The following is a 26191-nucleotide window of genomic DNA, read 5'->3' on the forward strand; positions in this document are numbered from 1 at the left end:
GATGGGCTCAGCTTTGGTCAGCTGCAAGTTCAGCTCGGAGATGGTTGAAACTGGCTCTGTCCTACATAAGAACAGCTTCTGGTGTCTTCTCACAGAAGCCACTCCTGAGGGAAAAATGTCAGATGAGAGAAAATCTATCTTTCAGGCCTGACAGTAAACACAGCTATGTGAAATGTGAGCAAACTCCTTTGTTCTATTATTAGACATATTAGGAGGTGAAGGGGTGCTGTTCTTTGGTTTGGTATTCTTTGTTTATCCTACAGTGTCTCTAATGTAAAACAAAGGTAAGACAATTCAGGTTTCCATCAGATTAGATTACTTCAGATTTAGGAAGGAATATGTATGTGTGTATATATATATATATAGATACATATATATATATAGATACATATATATATTTTCTATATTAGAATTGGTATTTATTTCTAAAGGCATTTTAGTCCTCTTTCAGTCATTATTACTATTTTCATTAGGGGTATTTATTCATATAATTAAGAAAATTCAATAAAATAATAGCATGTCTGAATGTAAAGCAGGAAACAATGCAATCATATAAGACAGTGTCTCATGGCTTATCAGGAATATCAAAATTAGTGAGATGAATAATTCAGTATTAAATTTACATATAAATTACACTTGTAAACAACCATAATAGCAATAACTATAATTAATTGCATCAATCATAAAATATATGATTATATGTTCAAATAAAATAAAGACTACACCTTTAAAACACACCCGGATAATTTTACACAAAAGAACAAACAAGACAAATTACTTTCAAAAATCTGGCAATGAGGAGAATGTGTATCTGTCTCACATACAACTAAGTATTCCTCCTAGTGTCATAAAATCTGTTTGTAAAGTATCAACAAAATAGATTGACTGTTCAAGTTTTGATCTACTATTTGCATATATATTGCTATACTGTAACACCTAGAATTTAACCATTTGTTTACGCACCCTTTATTTTGAAAATTAATTTTCTTAGTGGAATGATTTTTAGTGTTTCTAAGAAAATGCTGTAAGGTATTCTTTATAAATGTCTTTTTTTCATTAAAAAGTACAACAAAGATGCTAGTAAATATACATAAATATATTTATATGCATATACAATTTGCATAAAAATTGTGAATTTTAAGTTATGAAAATATTCCAAAGTGGAATCACTAGCTGCTCTGGCAAAGTCATTCTAATATGCATTTGATATATAATGGATTAGGTCTAATCACTTCTTACAAGAAACTATGCATGATACCTGTTCTGTAGGCCAGAGATTGTTCCCTAGCCCTTTATTATTTAGCCACAGAGATGAGCCAGGAGATGGTGAAGATCACTTAGCACATCTCTGGTGAGCTTCAAATTTCCATAGTGCTTCAAGGCTGCATCCTGCCTGCCTATCGGGATGAAATCTCAGAGATTGAAATATCCATTCCTTGTTTCTTCTGTAAGGACAGATTAGTGTATGGTCAGTGACAGAATTGTGATGTATTTCAAGAAATCTCAGCAAACAATCGAAGAATTGGACTGCCAGGGCATAATGGCTGTACCTGCCTTGGGTTAAGATGCAACTTGCAATTCCAATCAGGCTTTATGTGTCAGTCACACTGCATGCTGTACCTGCATTACTGCAGAAACAAAACAAGGAAAATACAAAGGCATTAGCAGACTTAGATAAAACTTCCATCCTAATATCAAATCTTTAATAAATGAGCAAAACATAAGAATTTCATTTCACTTAAGTTTACAACTTCTGAAGAAGCCCAAAGATTAGAATTTTAATAGAAAAGGAATAAAATAAGCTTCCCCTTTACTGTTCAAAGAGCATCTGAATGGTACACTTAGTCATATGCTTTAGTTCCAGGTAATCCTGTGAGGAGCAGGAAGCTGGCCTCAGTGGTCCGTACTAGGTCTTAGGTCCTTTCCAACCTGATATTCTATAAATTTATGATTCTATTTCTTGACATTATATGATGGACTCAGAGCTCTTAGAACTGACTTGCAAAAGTATTCTGAGATTCTGGTCTGAAGTGATAGGATAATGTTCTCTGACAGAACAAACACTTGAACCATAATAGAGCATAACAAGAGAGGTAGCACTCCCCACAAACTACATTAAAAAAAAAAAAATTACTGGTATATACCTTCGGGATTTTTTGATGTTTGGGGTTTTATTTTCATATTTGAATGACAGTGATTTCAAACACTTTTGCTGCATAGGAATAGTTGGTTTGTTTTCAAGTACGTCCTGATCCAGGTTCACAAACAGCTACATTTAATGCTCTTGGTGTAGCTGTCGAAGTTCCAGGTATTTTCAGTGGAGTTGGCACACTTTACTGTTGATGTGGACAGCCATGAAGATGGTCTGGTTAGAAGAGGAAAATTACTGAACAGAATGAAATGTCTGCTGAGCAGTACTGGTGGGAATTGTCTGCCAGCCTGGGAGCTTTAGGCCTGGGAACTGGGGTTGGGAACCAGAAACATTTTTGAAAATCTTAGCCGGTGTCTTTGAAGTACAGCTGGGTACCTAGAAATCTTGGGGTACCCTTGGTAAGTGCAAAAGCCAAGAAACTGCAATGGCAATTTATGATCCGAAAAAGTGGAGACAGTGTGGTAAAATAAAATTGGTGAGATTCTGTAAAATAGGTCATGCAAAGATGCAGATGCTTGGGAGAATGTAGGAGAAAAAAATTGAAAGGTAGAAGAACATGAAAAAGTGCAAGAATCCCTGCAAGCAGAATTTCAGGAGTGGCAGGAAAGTACTGGGCTTCTCACAGAGACATATGCAACTGCAAGCACTTTGCTGAGAGCTGTTAAGCAGGAAGCTCAAGATGTTTTACAGTGGCTTAGAGCATTTAGAGCAACTGTCCCTCGAAACTCATAGTCCTGGTAAAAATCAGCTGTTTCAGGGTTTAGAAACTAGTGTCAGACCTCTGGCTTTAACACAGCCAGAGCAAGAACATATGTGCTCAGTCTCAGAGAGTGAGACCATTGAGAAGATACATATGCTGAAAGGAGGGTGATTCCAGGCCTTCTATCCCTGCCTCATGGATATGGTTCTGGCAACAGGCAACCCCTGTTTTGTTATGAGAATATAATGCAGACAGAACAGTGTCTTTGAACACTTTCTGTTACTCTATTTCTTTCTATAGTTCAAGCTTCCACAACACAGTTCCTGGCTCATGCCTGAAACAAAGGCCCTTCCCTGCTACCCCAGGTCACAATGAGCATTAAAACCTACACTACACAACAGCTAGTGGAGAAACAAAATATGGCAAAAAGACCAGTGGCAAGGGGCTACCAGGCGGGAGGTGGAACCATTTTTCTTCATTAGAATAAGGCCAAACAAATATTTCTGTCTGTATGCCCTCTAATACTGGGGTCCCCTTTGGGACTCACAGAAAAAGGATATTGGTGGGGATTGTGTCAACAAGTTTCCAGTGACCCCAAATTAAGTAATATTTTCCTAGAATTAGAGAGGTGTCAAGGTTTCCAAGCATGATTTTCACCTTGGGAATACTCATTACTGGCTGTTTATACAGTCCTGTTAGATACAGTAACCATCACATTAGATGCAACCTTAGAAATATTCCCTGTTTTTGTAGGAACTAGAGAACTTACTCCTTTTCCACAGGGAACTGTACTCTCCAGACATCCACATCGGTCTGCCTGACATACACAGATGGGAAGATCTAAAAGAAATTGATACATTTCTGGAGCAAGAGCTGGGAGCTACAAGAGATATCCTGAAGGGTCAAGGAAAGCAACACTGAATTTAGGCAACTCAGCTCGACCTTGTATTTTTCAAGAATTTGGATATTAAAAGAGAATGAAGGCTTTGCTAAATGATAAGTAGTTTTTAACATGTGTGAAAATGCTTAGAGGCATGGAGCTCACCTTGAACACTCTCTTAAAATTTAAAGTTCTTTAAGGGTTTGAGGACTTTGGCTCAGACCAACTGAAAAATATTCAGAGTATAAGTAATAATTTAAAAACTGATAAATGTTTCCATCTCTGTTATCAAATCCTAAAAATTAGTAATTTCACCTGAAGTGATATATTGAATATTTTAGTGTATAGTTGGTTTCAAAAGGCTATTTTTATTAAAAATAGTTGTAACTAAATTCACTTTTTTTTTAAATAAATATAATTATGTTTAATTTTCTGCCCAAAAGAGAAGATAATTATAGCAAAAAAGGTTTTTTTTCATGAGGAGGTTGATTGGAAGAGACTTCATAGTATTCTAATATGAATACACTTTATTTATTGCTGAAACATACAAGTTCATTTAGGAGTTGATAGATTTATTTGGTTTCCAACTGGTCCTTATTAATTATTTGTGCAAAGATATATATGGCATATGTACTGTAAAACCTGCTTATGGATACCTAACTCGAGAAAAAAAGTTATTGATAATTTCGCAAGTATTTGAGGTCTTAGCCTGAATTGGCCAAAAAGGATTGTTTGATAAAATGACATGTGACTGCTAAGATCACAGATTTAATGAAGAGTCTAATGCTTAGAGCATTCATATGCAATTTAAGAAAACCTGATTCAATTTATTAAGATGACCCAGGAGACTTAAAACTGTATTTGCTAGAGGATTTTCTTAAATACCAAGCTGTGAAGTGTCTGAGAAAGAGAAAAAAATTTTATGAGTTTTTTCACTTCTTGTTTTAAGACATCCTTTGATATATGGAACAATGGATTTGAAGCTTAACCCTCTGTTTTCAGATGACCTTTCAGTCTAAACCACAGGCTTTTGTTGCCACCTTTGTTATCTTCACCAACATTCAACACTTTATTGTTTAGAAGATCTACGCAAAGTTCAGGAACCAAAAAAGTAGACATTAAAACTTTCTAAATCTCCCCCTACTTCTAGGAAGTTTTCAGACAGTTTGATCAAATTGTACAGAAAAAGGGTTCATTCAGTGTCAGAGGGCTCAATTAATATTGTTGCCCATAAAAATAGTACTCATTTTGAGAAGATATGTAATCTTAGTCCTTCATTTTCCTCAGCATTGTTAATAATGCTCAACAGAAACTATAACATTCCACTTGGTGTAAAACACTGTAACTTTTAGCAGGTAGGACAAGAAATGCATGTTGGAGTTAAATAAATTACTGGAGTTTAGTAGAAGAAGCCTTATGTTATGCAAAAAGATAATTTACTTACCGAGCCCTCATTTGTTCATATGACAACATTTATTCCTTTATTAATCTTCACTTTATTTTTGATAGAAAGATTAAAGAGGACAGTACAACTCTCCAAGCCCCCACTAACCTCCCATATGAACCTCATTTGTTCATATGACAACATTTATTCCTTTATTAATCTTCACTTTATTTTTGATAGAAAGATTAAAGAGGACAGTACAACTCTCCAAGCCCCCACTAACCTCCCATCTGTTAGAACCCCTAAGGGAGAGGTACATTGACTATTGAGTTTAGGTGGCTCGTGAGCCTGTAGAGAAATTAACTGTGGGAAAGGGAATAACATTTTAATGAGATGAACAGCTTGAAAGTATGATTTTCTTTCTTCTGTTTTCAGAGCATTAATCTTCATCATAATTTTGACAACAGTTTTACATAGTCCAGATTTGAGTATCCTTTCTGCTCTAGACACAAATATAATAATGTGTTTTATTGTTATTAGACATACCTTTTATCTTGAGCACTGTGGTACTTAGAATGTGTAAAAAAAATCGTTCATACATATCAGGGTTCATTCATATTTTACAAGTGAAATGACTGAGGTGAAGCTGATTTGGTCCCTGAAATAGTGGCAAATTCATGTTAGGAACAAAAATCTAGCAGTATACCTAATCTTCCTTGCATGGATGTAGTACCATTATTTGGAATTCAGTAACTGGTACTCTAATTGTTCAGATCCAAGACCTGAAGAAATGCATGGCAGCCTGAACATAAGGGAAAAATAAACTGCTCCATGACACCTTAGTGGCAGCCTGTGTCTGTTGTGAGTATATGTATCAGTGGGACTTGTTTAGTGAATGGAAATTACTTCTCAATAAAAACTTCATTATTTAGTTAAGGTATTTGTACAACTTCCTTGACAAATTTCTGACTCATCTGAACAGTGAAAATAGTTATGCATGATAATTTTAAGCAGTTAAGCTTCTGCCATTGTACTTCAGTAACGGATTTGGCTTTTTAACCCTATCTTAATCATTAGAAGGATCTGATTTTAATTATCTTTTTGTTTTCAAAGAAATTGCTCCTCCTATTACACTTGGAAATTACAATTGGTGAATATTAACCTCATCTACATGTTGTTTATTCTATGGGATGATATATCAATTTTAGCATAAGATCAATACACAGAATGGAGAACTATTTTGAAAAATTGCATCAATGTGCACAACAACATATTCAGTACTTTCTAAAGAAGATTTGAAAATGGTTAGTGTTTATAATCATTCTTATGTTACCTAAAAAATGGAAAAAAAAATTAGGATAAAAAGGATTATGTAAAATTGAAATGGAGAAAGTTCTAAATAGATGATTTATGCATTATGTATCTTTCATCTGATTCTTTTCTTGATAATAGGAGACTTGATTTAGTAGCTGTGACATTTTCATCATAAAACTGAAACTGAAACTTAATTTAAAGGAAGCATTTCTAATTTAAAATCTTCTTTGTTCTGAAAATTTTATAGATTTACACTTGTGTCATGCAGTGTTTCATAAGAATTTTTCACCCATGCTTCAGAGAGCTTGCTGTGTCCATTAGAATGACACAGACAAGGAGAAAAGGGAAACAGATGGAGGCCTAGAGAAATAAAGGTGATGAAATGTTACATTACTTCATCAGAAGAATGTACTGATGCTCTTCTTTGGGGAATGATGTGTCAGAAAATGAGGAAGCAATAACAGAAGAACTAGTTTTGAAGAAGGACACTACAGTGCAGGCAAATTATTCCATTTGAAGGAGAGAGGGGACGAAACACAGAGCTTGACAGTGGCAGCAGCAGCAGCAGACAAATAGACTAAAAGAATGTGCAGGGTATTCAAGACAGAAAGAGAACTGTGGTGAAAAATCAGATACCAGGAAGGAATTAGGAATTAGTCATTCCACTGAGAAAATTGAAGACGGAATTAAGAAAGAGAAGTTACAGTGAAAAATACTCATGGCAAGGATGTGGAAAGGGCTTTATCACAGATATTGGAAGAGAAGAGTGCTGTGTCTGTGGATATTGCTGTCTTTCATATGGGGGAAGACAAAAAATTGTCTTCTGGGGCTATAGGAAAAAGAGGCACATGTTGAAAAGCAGTGTAAAAATATGAAATGGAGAGGAAATGTTTGATGATCAGTAAAAAATAGAATATTAGGATTTAAGAATTGTGACAAAGTTGATTCTGTAGTTTTGATTTGGGGAAGTGAAGAAAAATGTGTTCAACATAAATTAACTAAAATTTAATGTGAAAGCTCAGGGACGTTTTATGAAAGTATCCTATTATTTTCTTAGCCTTGTGACCTTGATGCCAAATTCATCAGAACATTCATCTGTGATTTTTAACCCTTACTGATTCAGATAGTTTCAGTTAAGTATGCAAAAAAAATTTACTTTTTATCTTTTAATATCAGGACCAAATTCAGCTAAAAAAAAATTACAGAATTCCTCTTTTTTTTTTGCTTCCACAGTTATCAATCAGTTTGGTATTCACATGTAGTAGCACCTGACAGTTCACACCTGCCACATACTGGTCCTGTCTGACTAGAGGACAGAAGTACTGACACCTGGGGGGAGGTGGGTCTGTCTGTAGCTGGTGATACTGTCAGCTGTAGGTTAAGCAGGATCTGCCCCCTCACATTTGGCTACATCTTATTCATGTAGTCAATGAAATTCAGTGTACGTAAGTGTGAAGTCCATCAGAAAAAGTCAGTACTCTGCAGTTCAGGAAGATTCACCTCACCTGGGTCCCCAAGTACCTGCAAATACAGGCAAGAGAAAAAAAAACTAGTGGCAAAAAGATATATATTTCTGATCATCAGGGAAAGAAAGAAGTCTGTTTGCCTTGATGGTTTGTGGGCTCTGTGCTGAGGCAGTTAGAGCCTTCCAGAAGAAATAAATCTCCTCAGTGAGCACCAAGTGGAGGGCAGGTTAGGAGAGATAGGGAGACAGTGGAAAAGGAGAGTGGCACAAGACAGGGCAAACATGAGGGAAACTGAGAGAATGCTGAGAAAAGCGTAGGTCAAAAAAAGCCAGGACTCAGAGATGACAGACAGAAAGCATAAAATAACCTGTAGGAAATTACTGAAATAAGAGCACCTTCATAGTATTTTCTTAAAATAGGTTAATGTTAGCCCTCTGAGAAAAAAGATCCACATAAGTAAGAAACTTAATTTGTATGTCACTCAAAATAAGATTTTTTTTTCTTGCTATTGTTTCTTTTTTCTTCTTTTTTCCTTTTAATTTTTTTTTTCTCTTTAGGACATCAAGTCTGTAGTCTATAGGCTCAAATGCTTGAATTTTGGTGCTGTATTCAAATAGTCATTCTAATATGCTGGTGGTAAAGAGCTCCAGGAAAAAGACATGTATTAGCTATATATTGCTTGAAAGTTTAGTTGCAAGCCATAACTGATATTTGGAAGGGTGAATCATATCTGCTTTTCCATTAACTGTTCACTATATGTTGCTGATAACACAGTTACCTGACTAGGTTTGTCTCTGATTTGACTAGTACTTCTGTTCCTGTGCTAAGGAACTCTTCTTTCACTGCTGCCTCAGTAAAATTTGTACTGTAGTAGTAGTACTAGTTTCTCATTTTAATAGTGGCTCCTACAACAATAGAGCTGACATGCCTTTCCTATTGAGTGACACTTCAGCTGACCAATCCAAAGAAAATAATTTTAAGATACTAGTGATGAAAGCAGTAAAGAAAGAGAAGATTTTATTTTTAATGATACCAGCTTGAATAGCCATCCATGCAAAAGCAGAGACAGTTGTCTATATGATGTTGATCTTATTTTCAAGAAGAAGGGAGAATGAATTAAAAATAAATGCCTTTCTCTTTTAACTCACTAACCACTTTCTCTAGGACAAGTCCATGTCTCATCTTGTTACCTGTTGAAAAGTTAAATTGCATGCAATTTAACTGCATGCCCAATTAGATAAGCAATTGTCAGTGGCTGCTGCGACAACCTCATCTTTTTGAAAAGGTAGAACTAAGAATCAATATAAGACAGAGATAAAACAGAAAAAAAGAAATTTGATTTAGCTATATATTTCTTTTATTTACAAGTTCATTCCTAGTTGATGCCATTACAAAGCAGTATTTCAAAATGACATTAAAATCATAGTGTGAGAAGATATTTTTTAAAATGACTTAAAACTACATATAAGTTACAGACCATTTTCCTTGAGAACTCTTGTGATAAATGTATGGCAACTGAGTGGAAAACATTCCTTTTCCTGCTGTGATTGCACATTTGTACTCTTGAGCACAGGCAAATGTATTTGCAATTTCTTCCTGACAGCTTGATTAACCTTGAAAAGTTGCAAAATAAAAAACAACAAAAAAAAAGAATTTTCATAGTTAACTTTCCAAATATACTTGAGAAAAACTACAAACCTAATAGCTTATAAATAGTGCTAGTAGCTTCATTGGGTTTCTGTATTCTTCCTGTTACATAATGTATACGGTTTCATTTTATAAAATTAATAATGTCAAAATAAGAGAGAGGTTCAGAGAAATACACAGAATTTGTATTTTGGTCTTTTTACTTGGTGTACTTGTCAAGGTGGTTGTGGAAGGGGCTATGTGGGGGGTTTAGGTACTTCTGTAAGGAGAGACTGGGGCTTCTCTGTGATGATTCCAGCTTGTTCCAGCCAAGTGGAATGGACCCACTGTGGGGCATAGCTGAGCCCCTCACTGAGGATGGTGACACCTCAGGGAAAATGTGTTTAACAAAGAACAAAGTTCTGTCTGAGAGAGAGAAGGAAGCAAAGAAAGTGTGGGAAACAACCTTCCAAGCACTAAGATGAGATAAGAAGGAGGGGGAGGAGGTACTCCAGGTGATGGTACAGAGACTCCTCTGGAGCCCACAGAGAAAACCATGGTGGAACATATAGATATTTCCAGAAGAATCTACAGTCTATGGAGGACCCATTTGGACGGGGCAAAGTATGAGTGGGAAGGAGTGTTAGACAGGAACTGGTACAGACTGATCACAACCCTCCACTTCTCCCCTGCCTTGTGCCACTCAGCAGGGTGGAGAGGAGGTAGAGGAATCAGAAATGAGGAAGAAAAGCTGAGTCTAGGAAGAAGGAGTGATGTGAGGGAAGGTGTTTTAATATGTTTCTCAGTACCCAAATCTACTTTAATTGGTTTAGGGGGAAAAAAATTCCCAAGCTGAGTCTATTTTACTTGTGATGATAGTTGGCAAGTGATCTCACATGAGATTTTTCATCTTATTTTCCTGTCCTTTTGAGGAGTAGACTAAGAGAGAGTGTAGAAGGCATCTGTGTTGATGTCTGGCAGCTGGCCAGGTTCAGCCTACCACTGCCATGAATCAAAGTGTCCTCACTACCTCCTGGTGCATACTATTCATCTGGAGAAAAATATATTCAGTAGAAGTTTTATTTAATGCTGATCTTAGCAATTATTCTTATCGTGTTTAACTGAGGCACAGTAATAGAATGCATAGACTGAACAATAAATTATGTCACTAAACACTTAAACCAGTAATTGAAATATTTAATATCTTAAATATCTGTATCTCCAGGGATTTTTATTTTGATAATGCATAAGTGGTATGTATTGTTGTGCCAGAATTAAAAAGAACTGTATCAAAGAACACCATAATCTAAATATAAAAGGAAGATGAAGGGGAAAGATTAGACAATATCAAAAACCCAAGACATTGTAGTGAATTGTTCAAATCAATGCAAGCAATAGTAATTCTGCTCCTTCTGTGGTTAATTGGTAGGTTAGCTTAATTAAATCAATGTATACAAAATGGGAAAGACCAGGCAGATTCTTATTAAACTGGAGTATAAATAAGTATTTAGATGTAATCAAAATTATTTGGAGAAAGATGAAAAATATCAATATTCAGAGCAGAAGATAAGACTTAAGATACTAGTTCTGACTTCCACTACAAAGACAACAAATGTTTTATTGAATAGTTACAAATAATATTTGAAAAGGAAATCCTAGAATATGTGTCAGTTCTAGAATTTTCAGCACATTTTGCCATCTGCAAACAAGTTTATTCCATGACCAATTTAATTTCTCCTCTCTGAATTGTAATGTTGTCCATGACTAGAATTTTGTATTTAAGATACTTAATAGAGGGCTTTGATTTTTTTTTTTGCACATGAACAGCTGAAAAGTGTTGATATTTTTTCTTACATTAGAAAAGTCACGTGTAAAGTAGGATTTCATTGTAATTGTCTGCATAGACCAAAGTAAACTAGGCCCTAAATGATGCAAGTATCCCCTCTGTTTCCTCCCGTACCCCAGACTACCATGTGTATATAAATTAATTTTCTGTTTATATATAAATTGAACTATATTATTGAATTAAGCCTGTTCAGCTTTCTCTGTTGGAAAACAATGACACTGCACCAAAACAAAACTCAGTCAGTCTTCTATATCCTATCTAATCCAACTGGTTTTAAGAGGAAATATTCAGAAAAGTGCTATATTACTGCATTCAGGGTTGCGGGAGTAATTGTTAGAGAAACATCTACAGTTTTCATTGGCCTCAGCACAGCAGACAGAATTACTTCAGCCCACCTCCTACTTCATAGTGCTATGGATGTTACATTGTTGTCTGCAGTTACTGATGGTGTTATCACCTAACAAGCCCATGTAGCAGATGTTCCCTATGTTTTTTGACAATTAAGTTGTAGTCTGGGTATTTATGGACTGAATTTATACTGTGAACCGTTAACTCAATGTTACCCAAGGCACACTTGAGAGAAGTAATTGTGATGCACTATAATTATATAAACAGAGATACTTGAAGGTATTTAAGAACTTTACTGCTGTTATCTCCTAATTTCAATGAAATTAGCATAGCAATAAAAGAATAGGGTGCCAAGTTTCTTTTTTAGTGCAATCTGATTAGTAACACCAAAAAAAAAAAAAAAAGAGAAAAAATTTTAAAAGTCAACCATGAAAGTGTTATAATAAATATACCCATTAGAAAACCAAAAACCAAAACTAAACCCCAATATTTCACTAGTTGAAAACTTTGCAGGGTTCACATTGAAATCTGTGACATGAGCTAAGAAAAAAATTTATTCCAAGTCAAACTTTGAAACTAGTGAAAGGTCAGGGCAGTATCTCTTAATATAGGTTTGCCCTGTCTATAATTTTTGACACTTAGTTGAGACATCTAAAGGGGAATTGTAGAATTGTAGAATGGTTTGGGTTGGAAGGGACCTTAAAATCATCTACGTACAACACTCCTGCCGTGGGCAGGGGCACCTTCCAAGAGATCAGGTTATTAAAGCTCCATGCAATCTGGCCTTCAACACTTCCAGGGATGGGGCATCCACAGCTTCTCTGGGCAACCTGTTCCTGTGCCTCACAAATGCCTCTGTAAAAAAATTCTTTCTTTCAGCTAATTGAAATCTCTCTTCCTTCAGTGTTAACCCATTACCTTTTGTTCTGTTACCACAGGCCCAAGTAAAAGTCTCTCTATTATAAGCCCCCTTTAAGAATTGAAAGACTTCACCAAGATCTCCCCAGAACATTTTCTTCTCCAAGTTAAGCAACCCCAACTCTCTCAGCCTTTCTTCACAGGAGTGGTATTCTAGACCTCTGACCATTTCTGTGCCCTCCCCTAGGTCTGCTCCAAGACATCCATGTCTTTCTTGTGCTGGAGACACCAGAGCTGAATGTAGTGCTGCAGGTGGAGTCTCACCAGAGGACAGAGGAAGATTCCAGGTTCTGTGTGGATATAGACACTCCAGCAAACCCAGTCCATGATAGTATAGCTTCCATAGGAGACAAAGAATGATTTAAAAACTTCACTTCTCTAAGTCCTTGATGATTTATACACAAATGTTCCAGTCTGAATTCCATGGCAAATTTCTCTTTTTCTCTTACCCAGGCAACAGAAATTTTCTTGAAGACCAAGGAACAATCGTCTGTAGGTTATCCTGGCTGTTGGAGTCACACTATTAATGTGACAGCAACTGACTAAGATTCTATTTTTCTAATTCTATTGTGGGTCTACTGCTTACATTAAGCTATTGCTATACAGAAAATTGACTTGAAACTTAATTTTCTTAAGTCATTTAAATGCAAGACTGAATTACTGTCATGTCCTTTATCATTTTTGAAAAGCAAGACTTTCAGGCATCTGCATTTTTATGCTTTGACATCAGGATTTGGATGAAATATGCCTACCTTCACACTAAGAGTTTTCACAGAGCTTCCATCTCCATAAGAAATTAATTTATGACTCACGTTTGCTGCATCATGTATTTTCTGTTGTTTTCTTAGTGTGATGGCTTTTGTGAGCTCTTTCTGAACACACTGTGCTTCCCAGCATGAAGTACAAAGTCTACATATGTGACCTTGGAATACGGATTCTCCTGCGTCATTGGAGAGGCATGCAGATGGACACTGCAGTACTGTTACTGCTACTTATCACAGAGACTTTTTATTTATCACTTGCTGCTACTTTTCAAATTAAAACACCAAGAGTGTGCAGAAATTCTGAATGGATATATAATTAGAAGCAGTAAGGATGAATGGAGTATTCTGTTCATCTAATTAAACTTTCCATTCGTTTGCCTCTGAAATGATCCCCATAGCTTTCCTATTGACTCATTTGGAACAAATTATGCCCTAGATAAGTGAAGGCTACTGATAGCGTGGAACTGTAATATATGACAAACTAAGTAGAACTTTCCATCCATTAGTTCAGAAGTCTTTGAAGTACAAAATAATGAACCATTGTGCTAGGTTCTTCATATGCCTGCAAGTGAATAATATTCCTTAATGTAGGTAGATATGCTTGCAATAAATGAATCATCCTTCATTATTTTATCAATAACAACAAATATCTATTGATTAGCAGAAAGCTGTCTTTGTGAATTTCATTGTCAAATGACAAGTCAAATCAAGTTCTATGAAAGAGGACAAAAGCTAAAAATCGACATATTTCTCCAGCTGCCAGAAGTTCCTGTGAAAGTAAAGGAGGCTAAAGAGAGGGTGAGAAGTTAGAGACATCAAATACTAACCCTTAGCCTTTGCTTCAAATGTATTTCTTTCAGTAATCTAAACACCTGTTCAATTCAACACAAGTATAAATTCAACACAATGCTCTCAGGCACAGGGTCTGATTCTTAGAATGTCCTGTGCAGGGTCAGAAGGCGGGCTGAATGATCCTGCTGGCTCCCTTCCAACTCAGTGTATTCCATGAGCCCATGATTCTATAAATCCCACAGCATGGAATAGAGTTTTATCAGTGGTTTTAACCATGTTACATGACAAGATATAAATCATTTAGTAGTTGACTTTCTGGATGCATAAGAATATCATACTTAAATTACTCTATTTTTTGCATTACAGATTACTACTAAGGAATAAACAATGTACTGTGAAAGAAAATAGTCCATTCACAAGGCATATTTCTGGGTATTTCAGACAAGGCCAGCTATTAGACACCTATGGTGATCAGCTAATTGCAGAAAGGCAATCTTTTATGTAAAAAATCCCCAAAATTAATGTGACTAAAAAGCTACATTTTACTCATAACTTCATGTCAAACTTCCTAAAAAAAATCCAGTAAGGCAGATGTGCCAGCTGCAACAATACAGTCAACTAACATAATGGAAAGATAAAATATAGATTTATCTTTTTTTCTGAATAAAATGGAAAGCACTAACTTTATGCTCCAATATAGTTCTTTCCAGTACAAAAATCTTATCTGTCTTCTATTAAATATGTCTCCAGAAAACAATTTTATCCCTGATTGTGATGTTACTAGCTGTGGAACAAGTCTGAATATAAGGAACAGAATGATTTGCAGCTGCTAAAATGAATTTATTAAACCCTCTTTTCTATTTCATCATGGTTTTGTTGCTGCCAGCACTTTCCCTGATGTGATGCTTAGCAGTGACAATACCAATTGGCACATATGCAGATATAAATGTGTGCTTGAGAGACAGGCAGGAATTGAATAGAGCAAGTAGTGGCATTTGGTATAGCCAGGATTATTGAGATCTGTTTGTGAGTGGAAAACTTAAAGACTAAAATCTTGTGGAAAATATCAGATAAAATTACTGGGTTTATTAATTTCAGGTAGAAAATGAATTTTCCTCTATATTTGCCTTAAATATGTTGATCTTTCTTATCATAGTTTTATATTTATCAAATCCCCTGAGTAGGACTGAATTTTTTTCTTTTATTTTCTTTTTAGAAAGTGCCTATTCAAAAGGTCACAAATAAAACACCCACAATCATCATTCAACAGCTGATGTTCAGACATTTTTCTCAATACTTTGCACCATTTTTTTAGCAAGAAAGAAGGAGTAAGACTATCTTTTCTGAAGTCTGTGTACACATGCTATCTTTCAAATGCAATAAGTCTGACTACACCATATATCACCTAGTGGTGTCTAGATTTTACCATATCAGTTATTCTCAAGTAAGTTTTCACATTGCAATACAGCTGTGAGAAATCAAGAGGGTAAAGAAAGGAATAGCCTGGGGAGTCTAAGGGATATAGATAAAGGATGTTCCTACAGAAGTGTTATGGCCATGCATATTAGGACGCTGCCCTGGAATTTAGATGGATCTGGAAATTGCTAATTCAGTCATTATATTGGTTTAAATGAATTTAGTAGTTAAAAGGGATTAAAAATAATGTAAAAATCAGAGAAAAGAGAAAACAATTTTAAAAAGGAAGAAGAATGAGAATGTGCAGTAGTTATCAAAAGTTAATATACACATTTAAAAAAACTTAAGTAAGAGATGAGAAAGATTTGAATTTTTTTTTTTCTCATACAACTATATATTTAAAAGAAAGTCATATAAATTCAGGGAAACCTCCTGTCGCAAATGTCCTTATGTTAAATTAAATGAAATAACACTCAATTCATGTTATATAATAATAATTGTAATACCCATGCTCTAAAGTAATAGTTAGTCCATAGGTTTTAAAACAGATTTCATAAACCTTCTAATTGTTTTCTCTGGTATGACTTCTAGAAACTGAACACATACTTCTGAGAGATAAATATCCTTCATATTTCCAAAGACATTCTAAGAACTATGGCACTTCAGAAAAAAATTTTCTTGAATTCTAAAACAAAGATAGTTTTACAAAAACAATTAAGGCAGATATTAACCGGAACAACACTGTTTTTCTGGTAATGTGTACCAATCATGTTTAGGGGAGAGGGAATGGAAATCAAAGGTGTATAAGCAAAAGGCTCGGGGGTTTTTTGTTCAATTTTTTTTTGCTTTATTTTCTTTCAGGGTTTTGGTGAAGGGGGGCATTGTGGGTTTTTTTGCTGTTTTTTTTTTTTTTTACACAAACAAAAGCACACTAATACCTCATTTCTTATTCATAAAAATCTGTAGAGTTTGTTTCATATGTTATCTTCAAACCATTCTTTTTTTTTTTTGCTAATCATTTAAAGTGTATTTCATTATTTTAATGAAACATTTAACATTTCAGGGTATATAAACAAATATGTATCTGTTTACATTTGTATTTTAAAATTTCAAATAAATAAAAAAGCCTCTTAAAAATATTCATGTTTTTGAGACTTTCTTTTTTACATCAGCCATAACTCTGTCAATCAAAATATGCCCATGTAGCCTTTCTCTCAAAAACTTCGGTCGATTTGTGCTTTTTTGCCCTGATTCTGAGCTATGAAGTCCTTTATTCACTGTATTTTTCCATTTTTATTTCTTGGCTTTCATAAGGACTTTAGGTAGTCAGACATTAAAATGTTTTTTTATTCTAATTAGAACATTCACAATAGTTTATTACCTTTGACAAAGAAATAATTTAACTCATTATACAGGCATCTTGGGGAGCAGATGGAAATGTAGTGGGAACGACCATGCATAAAACTTAGATTCCAAAATTCTAAAGAAGACCAACAGAACTGCACTTAAAAGAAAAGAAAAAAGGGAAACCATGACAAAATTGTTCAATAAATTTTAAAAAAAGTAAAAGAAAAAAGGAGAAGAGGACGCGAGGAATTTTTTATGCACTCTTTTTCTTAGGATGCTTGCACGAGAGGAATATTTACAGGGCGATATTGCATGTTCTCTACTTCCAGTCAATCACATAGAAACTTGTCAAGTCAAGGAATGAAAATAGACATAGATATCATCTATGGTTCTTGTTAGAAGATAGATGTCTAATATTCTAATATTGAAATGAAGGAGCAAAATTCAGTAAAAAGAGAAATCTGTTTATCAGTAATCTATGATGCCGTATGTCTTCAAGTGTGCTAATGTTCTTCCATGTTATTCTGCCCAAATTTTCTTCTCATGTATGATAGAAGTTTTTAATCATGAAGAACCTCTGAAGGATTAAAGTGAATCTTGTTTATTTATAATAAATTCAGGATTATGTACTTACTATTGCTTCTTAATCCTGTTTTTTCCATTCAGCATCTCTTCAATGGACATATAAATGTGTTTCATTTTAATTGCAGTCATTATGTCCCTAAATAATTCATGACTGAAAAAGAATGAAGAATATATTCTCATAAATTCTATTGTATTTAAGTTTATGCGTTTTTATTTATTTATTTTTACTCCATTTTTGTAACCATTATATGTTCTGGTGTGTCTTGCTTGACTACCTCATAATAATTCTGGATTGTCCCTCTGGGACATTGTAACTGTATTTCAAACATAAAACACTCAAAACGTATTCTGGCTGAACATTCACTGCTTTGTGCTCTTTAGTTTACACAACACCCTCCCCATTGTCACCAACTATCAGATAACTAATCATAGTCAATAAATAAATATTAAAAAGCAAGTATCAAGTGGAAAATTACTTGCAGGTGACAAGACAGATTATGTGAAGTTGTATTATACAGCACAACTGAATTTGTTTGTTATTTTTTAACAGCTGGAACACTGAGGGAGTTTGTGCACAGCCCTGAGAGAGGCACAGAGGTGTTGCAGTCATGCTCTATTTATAATATTGCAGCTAATGGGAACTAAGCCAAAGGCATGACCCATATGATGACCAAAAGCTGAACTTTGCTTGACTGACTTGAGAAAATATATTATTTTTCATGCCACCACCTATGCTAATGAAGTAAAAACTGTGCATGCTTTATGTGTATGACAAAAGTGTCTCAAACTCCACGTAATAATGAAATAGTATTAAATTAAACTTTATCTTTTACCCAACCCTCAAAGAAAACAATATTAATATATCCTAGGGGAGGGATATGAAGAAGGGAGAAGACTCTGCTTTTGTATCCTGGGATGGTTGATGATGTGTAGCCATCTCCTCCCTCACAGTGATACCTTACCATCAGGTAAGCTTTATTCCACAGTAACACTGTTTCTTATGCTTTCTGATATCAGTGTATTTATCACAAATTTCTGAACTTTATCCTGTCACAACAATCACCTTTAACATGCAACCCACACTATTTCTGTAAATGGGATTGTGGTTATGACCAGACTTACAGTGTAACCACGCTTTTTGTGCATCTGGCACCTTACCAGACTTATAGTGCCAAATTATTTACTCTACGGTTTTACTTGTGAAGGTCTCCTGGGGACTCGATCAGACAGATACTGTAGTGACTAAGAAAGTTCAAAGCCTAACCCCCCCTGGGCCCACTACCTCTGCTGATAACCCAGAAAGCAAGGGGGTTGCCTTTTCTTAAATTTTTACGAGATGCTAACTTTCCTTTCTCATTTGTTGGAGGGTTGGTATTTTCACTGTTTCTGTGCCTGCTCATGTCCTTCCCACTTCCTTTTGAACCCTTTACCACTTTCAACTCCAGCTGAGCATTGGTTTTCCTAATTACCCCTGTGAATGCTTAAGTCTTGCATTTAAACTCCTCAGTAATCTGCCCACCTCAGTAACCTATACTCCTCAGTAATTTGTCCCTTTTCCACCTCCAATCCATTTTCTTTTTGCCTTTAGACTGAGTCAGACATTTTGAGCTGGGCCAAGCTGAACTTTCCTATTACTGCTTGTTTTTTTGCAGCTGAGAATGGGCTGCTCTTGTGCATTAAGGACATTGTCCCTGAAGCCTTCTTGAAGGCATAGGCTGCTCAGTGAAGTGGTGAGATCACCATCCCTGGAAATGACCAAACGGCATGTGGATGCAGCTCATGGGGAAATGGTTTAGTGGTGAACAGAGTGGTGCTGGGTTAACTGTTGTACTTGATGATTTTAGAGGTTTATTCCAACCTTAACAGGCCTATGAGATCTCATGGGCTTCTTTGCCCTTCCTAGAAAGGGAGCTTTTCAGGTCCTAGTGAAACCAGTACCAATACTCTTGAAGCCCAGGGTCTTTGATCTGCCTTTTGCTGTCCTGAGGATGTTAAACTCTCTTTTGGTCACAGCAGCAAATTGACTAACACCTTCTTGGTCAGTTCTTCTTCCTTTGTGATTAGCACACTTGGTGATGCACCTCCTCTTTTTGGTCCATCCAGTTTCTGCATCATATATTTGTCTCCCAGACACTGGAATGCACCTGCCTTGTTTGTGCTCACCATGCTCTTCTCTCTATAAAATCTGTAGCTGTCAGTTTCCTGTAACAGTCACCTTCTGAGATGAAGAGGTTTCTTCTGTCTGTTAAAAAAATATACCATCAGAGTTCAATTTCTTCCTGTCCCACTGAGACCTCTGATTACATTTGATCTATTCAAGATTTTCCTTAGCATTATTCTTGTTGAAAAGAGTAGCTACAGTACTGGACAAGCTTTGACAATCCATCTGCAGTGTCCTAGGTCCAAGAGATGTGGCAAACCTCTAAAGATAACAGGTTTTTTAAAAGGAGCCCAACACTACTTTTATCATTTCTTCCTTGTGTTTAAGTCAGACACAGCTGGACCAAATGCCTTCCTTAGCACAATTTACTCCTCTCTGAGAACACAGTGAAGGATAACACAGACCTCTTTTTGTTGACAGAAGTCACAAGACCTCTTTAGATCTGTGAGTGGTAAGGCAGAGAGGGGAAAGGTTGAGAGATATGAATGGAGGGGAAGAAATGTAAGGGTTGTTCATAATAATGTTCAAAATATCCCTTAGATGTAATTCTTTAGAAATAAATTTGAAGCCTTGTCTGATGTTATGTGCTGTAATTGCCAAAAACCTTGCATTTTGAGTGAGCCTGCCTATAAAGTTTCCTTGTACGGAGTTAAAACTTTGTTAGGTACCTTATATAACTGAAGCAGACTTTTAATCCTGTAATAACTTAGTACAAGTATTCGCTGACCAAGTTTTTACACCTTCAGGGAGATCAAGCTTAGATCTTGTTTAGAAAAGAATTTGCAAGGTATATCATTATAATGTATCAGTTTGTTGAAAAATCTTTAGTTAAGTTTGCAATGTTTCAACACAATTTTTTTTTTTTTTTATATTTCACAATTTAAATCTTATTTTAAAAGCTATGGCTATTCTTGTGAATTACATGATGGAAAGATGGAAATGCTGAGGTCTGAGTATGTATATCCTATACCAGAACATACCATGAGCTCTCAACCACACAGGTTTGGGCCAGGAGGATAACCGAGTGTCCATTAAACCATATTTCTCAACAATCTTCACAAATATTCACAAATTGTATCTGGTAAAATTATTTCTTCCCCAGTTTTGGCAACAGACTCATACTTCCCATTCATGAAATGTAAGCACATTCACTTTACATCAAACTTCAAAGCTTTAGTAGAAGATAGACAAACACTCAAAATTCAGAGTACAAGCAGAATAAAACAGGAGAAACATGTGTCATCAATACTGAAGAATTTACTGAGTGAAAGAAAAGCTACTAGTCTATAAGCTTAAAGGGAATACACAGAAAAGTATTTAGTCCCTGCTAACCTGACTGACTCCTTCATACCAGATCCGCTGAGCAACTTAACCTTGGTTACATGAAGTGCAAAAAACACCTAACAGTTTTTCAAGTGCCAAAAAGTGCCAAAACCCCTTTTCTGCTAGAAAAAAAAAAAAATTATATTCTTAAAAGACTGATTCTGATTCAGTCCAGTTACTTAAAAAATTAATTTAAAAATGCAATTATGAATTGCTATTATAGGCCATTGATAATTGTCTCTAGGTTGCTCAATGAGAATTTTTTGCAATCACCCTCTTTTTGTATACTTTTGGTATTAATTTTGCTGCTGTTACTGTTTGTTTTCTTATCTCATAGCTGGTTCCAGCAAATTGTTCTTATTTTAACCTTTTCACCTTTTTGTGCCTCCAATTCTCAACTCCATCCCTGGAGCGAGAAAGGGGAGGAAAAGGAGGGGGAGAGAGCTAGTGGCACCTCATTTGGGAGAGTCTCAGGGAGGAGGGGGCATTAAACTGGGGAGTGTCATTCCTGAACCACGACACATCAGAGTCTTGAACAAGGGAATTTATAAATTAATATGAAAACTTCAAACCCTCAGGCACAGTTCACTAATAATTCGTTTGAATCCCATGTCTAAACTGGTCATTCACTATTTTTTGTTTGTTTGTTTGTTGGGGCTTTTTTTTCTTCTAAATTTGCAGGTACATTCTATCGGATTTTCCTTTCACCTTTCAGTAGTCATGAATCTTCTATGACACCTTATTACCGCAGGCCTGGTTCCTACGGTGTATCACCGTGTCCCGCAGCCATAGGGAGGAGGAGGAGGAGAAGATCCAGCAGGCAGGAATTGTGCAGCAAGATTGATTTATTTATTTTACAAACTCTTTTATAGACTTTTTTCTTCATAGTCTAATTGGACAAAGGACCAGCCACCCCTTGGGGGCGATTGGCCAAAATCCTAAAATATCCATTATCAAAATATTTTCTACTATACCATAAACAAGACTTTCCAAGGTTGCAGGTGGCTTGGTTGTTTACATTCCCTGCTACCTCTTCTGTGAGAGAGAAAAGTCTCTCACGGACTTAGAAAAATAACAAGAAGATCCTCACTAACAGCATTTTTGTACCTACAACACCTATTCAAAATCATATGAATATATAAGTGCATATATGTGGACACACACACAAATCATATATATATCCTTTGTCAGCATCATAAGTAATTGAAAAATAATATTTTATCTCTTCAGAAAGAGGTAGATTACAGCAAATTGGCTATTTGTTCTTCACATATTGCTTATAGTCCTTCCATTTTACAATACACATTTTACTAGCTGGAGATGGAATTGTATTCTGTAGGAAATTTTACTGGAGCATAAACAGACACACTTACTCATACCCTCACACAGCTTTTAATAAAGGTACATATGTTACATCTTGGGGAAGTCATATATTAGCAATCATTTCTCTAAATGTTCCATTTGATTTTACTGTCAGAGAAGCAAATTTCAACTTCTCTTATAGTTAAGACTAAAGAGAATATTAAAAAACCTAAAAAAACAACCACAAAACAAATAAGAAATTTAAAAGTTTCTTTTTAGAATTATATCATTAGTAGTCAAAGAAATCAGAAGGAACACTTTCTAGTCATACTGATCATGAAAAATGTAAATATTAATTAAAAAATATAGATGAGAGCATGCAGTTTATATAAAGGTCAGTATATTTTTTCATTTTAGAAAGGGATTTAAAATTTTTAGTTGGCTAAATATTTGAAAGAATTTTGAGACCATATAAGTTTAAAGTGGAAATAAAGCAATTTGAAACTCTAAAGCTGTTCGATTAATAGTGCTTTAATACTGAATAATAATCTTTCAGTCTGCCTAATGGAAAAAAAAAAACTGCATAGTTATGTCTGATAGTCTCTCTGAAACTATTCCTTACCAAAACACTAGTGACTAAGTGGAGTGTAGAATCTATAACCACTTGGTGCTTCTTGTGTTTGGACATAGACTATAGAAGTATCATACTTGTAACTGTCAACATTTTGATATTCTTTTTACTCTTAAAAAACCCCTATGTGTTTTGTTATATCACAAGTCTTAAAATTTTCTTCCACTTAGAGAAGACTGGTAAAAAGGAAGTGTGTGAAAGTGTTTGTTTTTTTTAGTTCAGAAAATTTCAATATCCATGTGATTATTGCAAACACAATTTATTTTTTTAACATACTACAGATGTATGTAATTAAAAAATAGGTATTTTTTTAAATTGTGCACTGGTGTAACTTACAGACAGCTTTTATCTAGACACTGTAATGTATACATCTATATATAGATTATTTCTACCTCTATAATGTATATATGTAATTACTACAGCTATAATAATAATACATTATATCCCCTAAGTTCAGTCTTCTCCAGTGCTCAGTCATCCTCACAGTAGAAAACTCCAGGAAACACTTTTTTACTGTGCAGGATATCAAACTGTGGCACAGGTTGCCCAGAGATTTTGTGGAGTCTCCAACTTTGGAAATATTCAAAAGCCATCTGGACATGATCCTGGGCAACTGGCTCTAAGTGGCCCTGCTTGAGCAGTGGAGGCTTGGACCAGATGACATTCAGAGGTCCTTCCAGCCTCAACTCTTCTGTGATTCTGTGGTCCACGGTATAAATAGAAAGACTCGACATAAATAAGTGACCCAGAAGAAACAGGTTCTTTTCCTGTATAAATGCTTGCTTCTTTAACCAGATTTTTGTATAAACTTTTGACCCATCTTCAGTGGGAATATTAGAACAATTAGTTTCTGAACTGAGCAGACCTGAAGGTTCTAACAGTTGAAGTCGATAGGAATTGCAGTTAATTTCAGCATAATCAGTACTCCACTGAGTCTTTTTTTTATCTAAAGAGTAGAGATATTATTAGATCAAAATGTGTTTTTCTTATTTAATAAAAGGCATTTATCCATGGAAAGACATTTCACTCCTTGCATGATATTTATTTTTTCATAGATTTGGAAAACATACAAAATTTAGACTCAGACAGGAATTTTCCCAGTAAAAAAACATACGAAGTGAGAGGAAAAGATTTGTTTTCTACTGAACTGTACTTGAGTTCTTATTCATTATCTTTTTTTTTATCTCATCACCTTGTGTGATCTTTATTTCAAATTTGTGAAAATCACCAGCTTAAAGTTTACGGGTAGTTTCACACAAATGCACACACAGAGCATCACACTCCCCAGTAGCTGGCACCTTGTCCTACTTGCTGGGTGGTCCAATGTGATGTTCATACACAGAGGCTCAAAATAGGAAGGACATTAATATAAAAGACAGTTAGAAATAGGATTTAGTAAGAGGATTTAGTAAGAATGTAGGACAGGCACAGTAGCATTCAGCGTGACAAGTATAATGAGCACTTTCTACTAATGTGCAATCTGTGCCTTTTATCCCCCTTTTTCCAAACTTGTTCTTTCTGGGTTGGTGTTGATCCCTCCAACATTCCATAAAAATTGCTGTATAATCTCCAGAATCTCTGCTCTATTCCAAAATAGTTTTTCCCTCCAGCCCACAGTAAGTCATATGTCCCTTAAAGCAGCACGTCCCCTAGTTTCCTTGCATTTACCCACTGACAAAATCTTTGAATGTCATACAGTGACTTTCAGCTGCACATTTATAGAAGGACTATAGAGATGAAAGATGAAATTCAATTGTTGTAATTGGAAAATGATGTTGTGACATTCATGCTCTCTGACAGTCCTTTAAAAAAAACTAGACTTTAGAATGTGCATTTTAAAATTGCAAGACCAAGGTTACTACCATGTAGAGCAAGTATCATTTTTTTAAGCACCACTACTATTTTTTTCAGGAGCATATTTTACTGAAAGCAGAGGCCTGCAACAGCCCCAAAGTAGCAATGCAGTAATCAGAACATAATTTTGGCTTGCCTTGAACCCAGATAGAAGTATATTATGATAGTGTTAGCAATACTGTATAGTATGTACACTGTATAACCACAATATATAAATAGTTTGTAACATCATTAAGTCAAGGTTAGGAACAATCTATAAATATTTTACTTTTGTTTGTGACCACCAAAACAGCAAAGATCTATGTAGCTCCACGTAGCAAAAGGTAACTATATTTTTACATATTGGTGAGAAAAAACAGTTGTATTAGAAAAATGAATGAAACAAATCCAAACCAAAAATCCTCTTGAAACATTTGTTGAAATCCTTGTGACAAATTTGCTTTCAAAAAGGGACTTTAACCATAAAACATAATAACAGAATTTAGATATAAAGAGATATTGAGATGGGGATGCAGAAAATTCTTAGACATGTCTAAGCTAGTGAGATATGATTTCTCTCTTAAGATTGTTGAAATACTACACCAAAAACTTCTGGGATGAATATTTTAAAAATTGTGTTCCTACTTTTTCTTTGTTTATTTTCTAAATTTTGCATATTAAAACTGAATGAGGTTTATAGGTATGATTAGAAGATTGCTATCTAATACATTTGTTACTGTTGTTTCAAATAGCATTTAAGGAGTGTAAGAACGTGTCATATTACTGACAATTTTGAGTTTGCAGTTAACATTAAGCTTTTAAGATGAAATAACAAATTTTTACTTGGAAAGATGTATTACTCAGGTCTCTTTTTCTTAAGAAAATATAAACACTGAAAATTACTTAAAAAAAAGTCCTTATATCTTTCAGTAATCTAAAAAAATACATAAACTCAGACTACTGAAAATTAAAGAAGGTAGAGTAGTGCAGGCAGAAAGTTCAGAAGAGGACTGTAAGTCAAAAATAACTGCAAAAACTGTTGATTTTATCAAAATTATGCCATGTTTTGTCTCTTGACAATCTGTATCAAAGCATTTTTAAGCTGAATAAAAAACATGCTCCTAAGTATTTGTATGCATAAGAACCTACCTAGTTGATAGAGGAAAAAAAAGAAGTACTTACCATGTTCATCACTTTATTTGCTAGTTCTTGTAGCATCACTAGGATTTACCAGAACAAACTATCAACTAGAGAGCAGAGATGAAACACAATTAATGAGCAGATGTGTCACCAAGGCAAGTTGCCACACTCAGAGTTCTGGCCCAAAGGTATAAATAAATCTACTCTTCATCAAAGAAAGCTACTCAATAGGTCATTTTTATGCAAGGCCTAGGGAAACTGAG

The 26191-nt window shown here is 35.1% G+C and overlaps 2 long non-coding RNA genes across 4 annotated transcripts in view; one reads left to right on the forward strand and one right to left on the reverse strand.

Moving 5' to 3' along the window:
* The window catches only part of LOC109143886, a 32145-nt gene extending 15483 nt beyond the window's left edge, over positions 1-16662 (forward strand). For all 3 annotated transcript variants that reach the window (XR_002044281.3, XR_002044280.3, XR_002044279.3), the window contains exon 4: positions 12822-16662. This is a non-coding gene — a long non-coding RNA (uncharacterized LOC109143886). The remainder of the gene's footprint in view (positions 1-12821) is intronic.
* Positions 1347-26191, reverse strand: LOC109143887. Its single transcript, XR_002044282.3, has 3 exons — positions 25971-26191; positions 17588-17689; positions 1347-1628 (listed from the first exon to the last, which is right to left on the reverse strand). It is a non-coding gene; the product is annotated as an uncharacterized LOC109143887 (long non-coding RNA).

This window comes from Corvus cornix, chromosome 1 (assembly GCF_000738735.6).
Source record: "Corvus cornix cornix isolate S_Up_H32 chromosome 1, ASM73873v5, whole genome shotgun sequence".
NCBI lineage: Eukaryota > Metazoa > Chordata > Aves > Passeriformes > Corvidae > Corvus > Corvus cornix.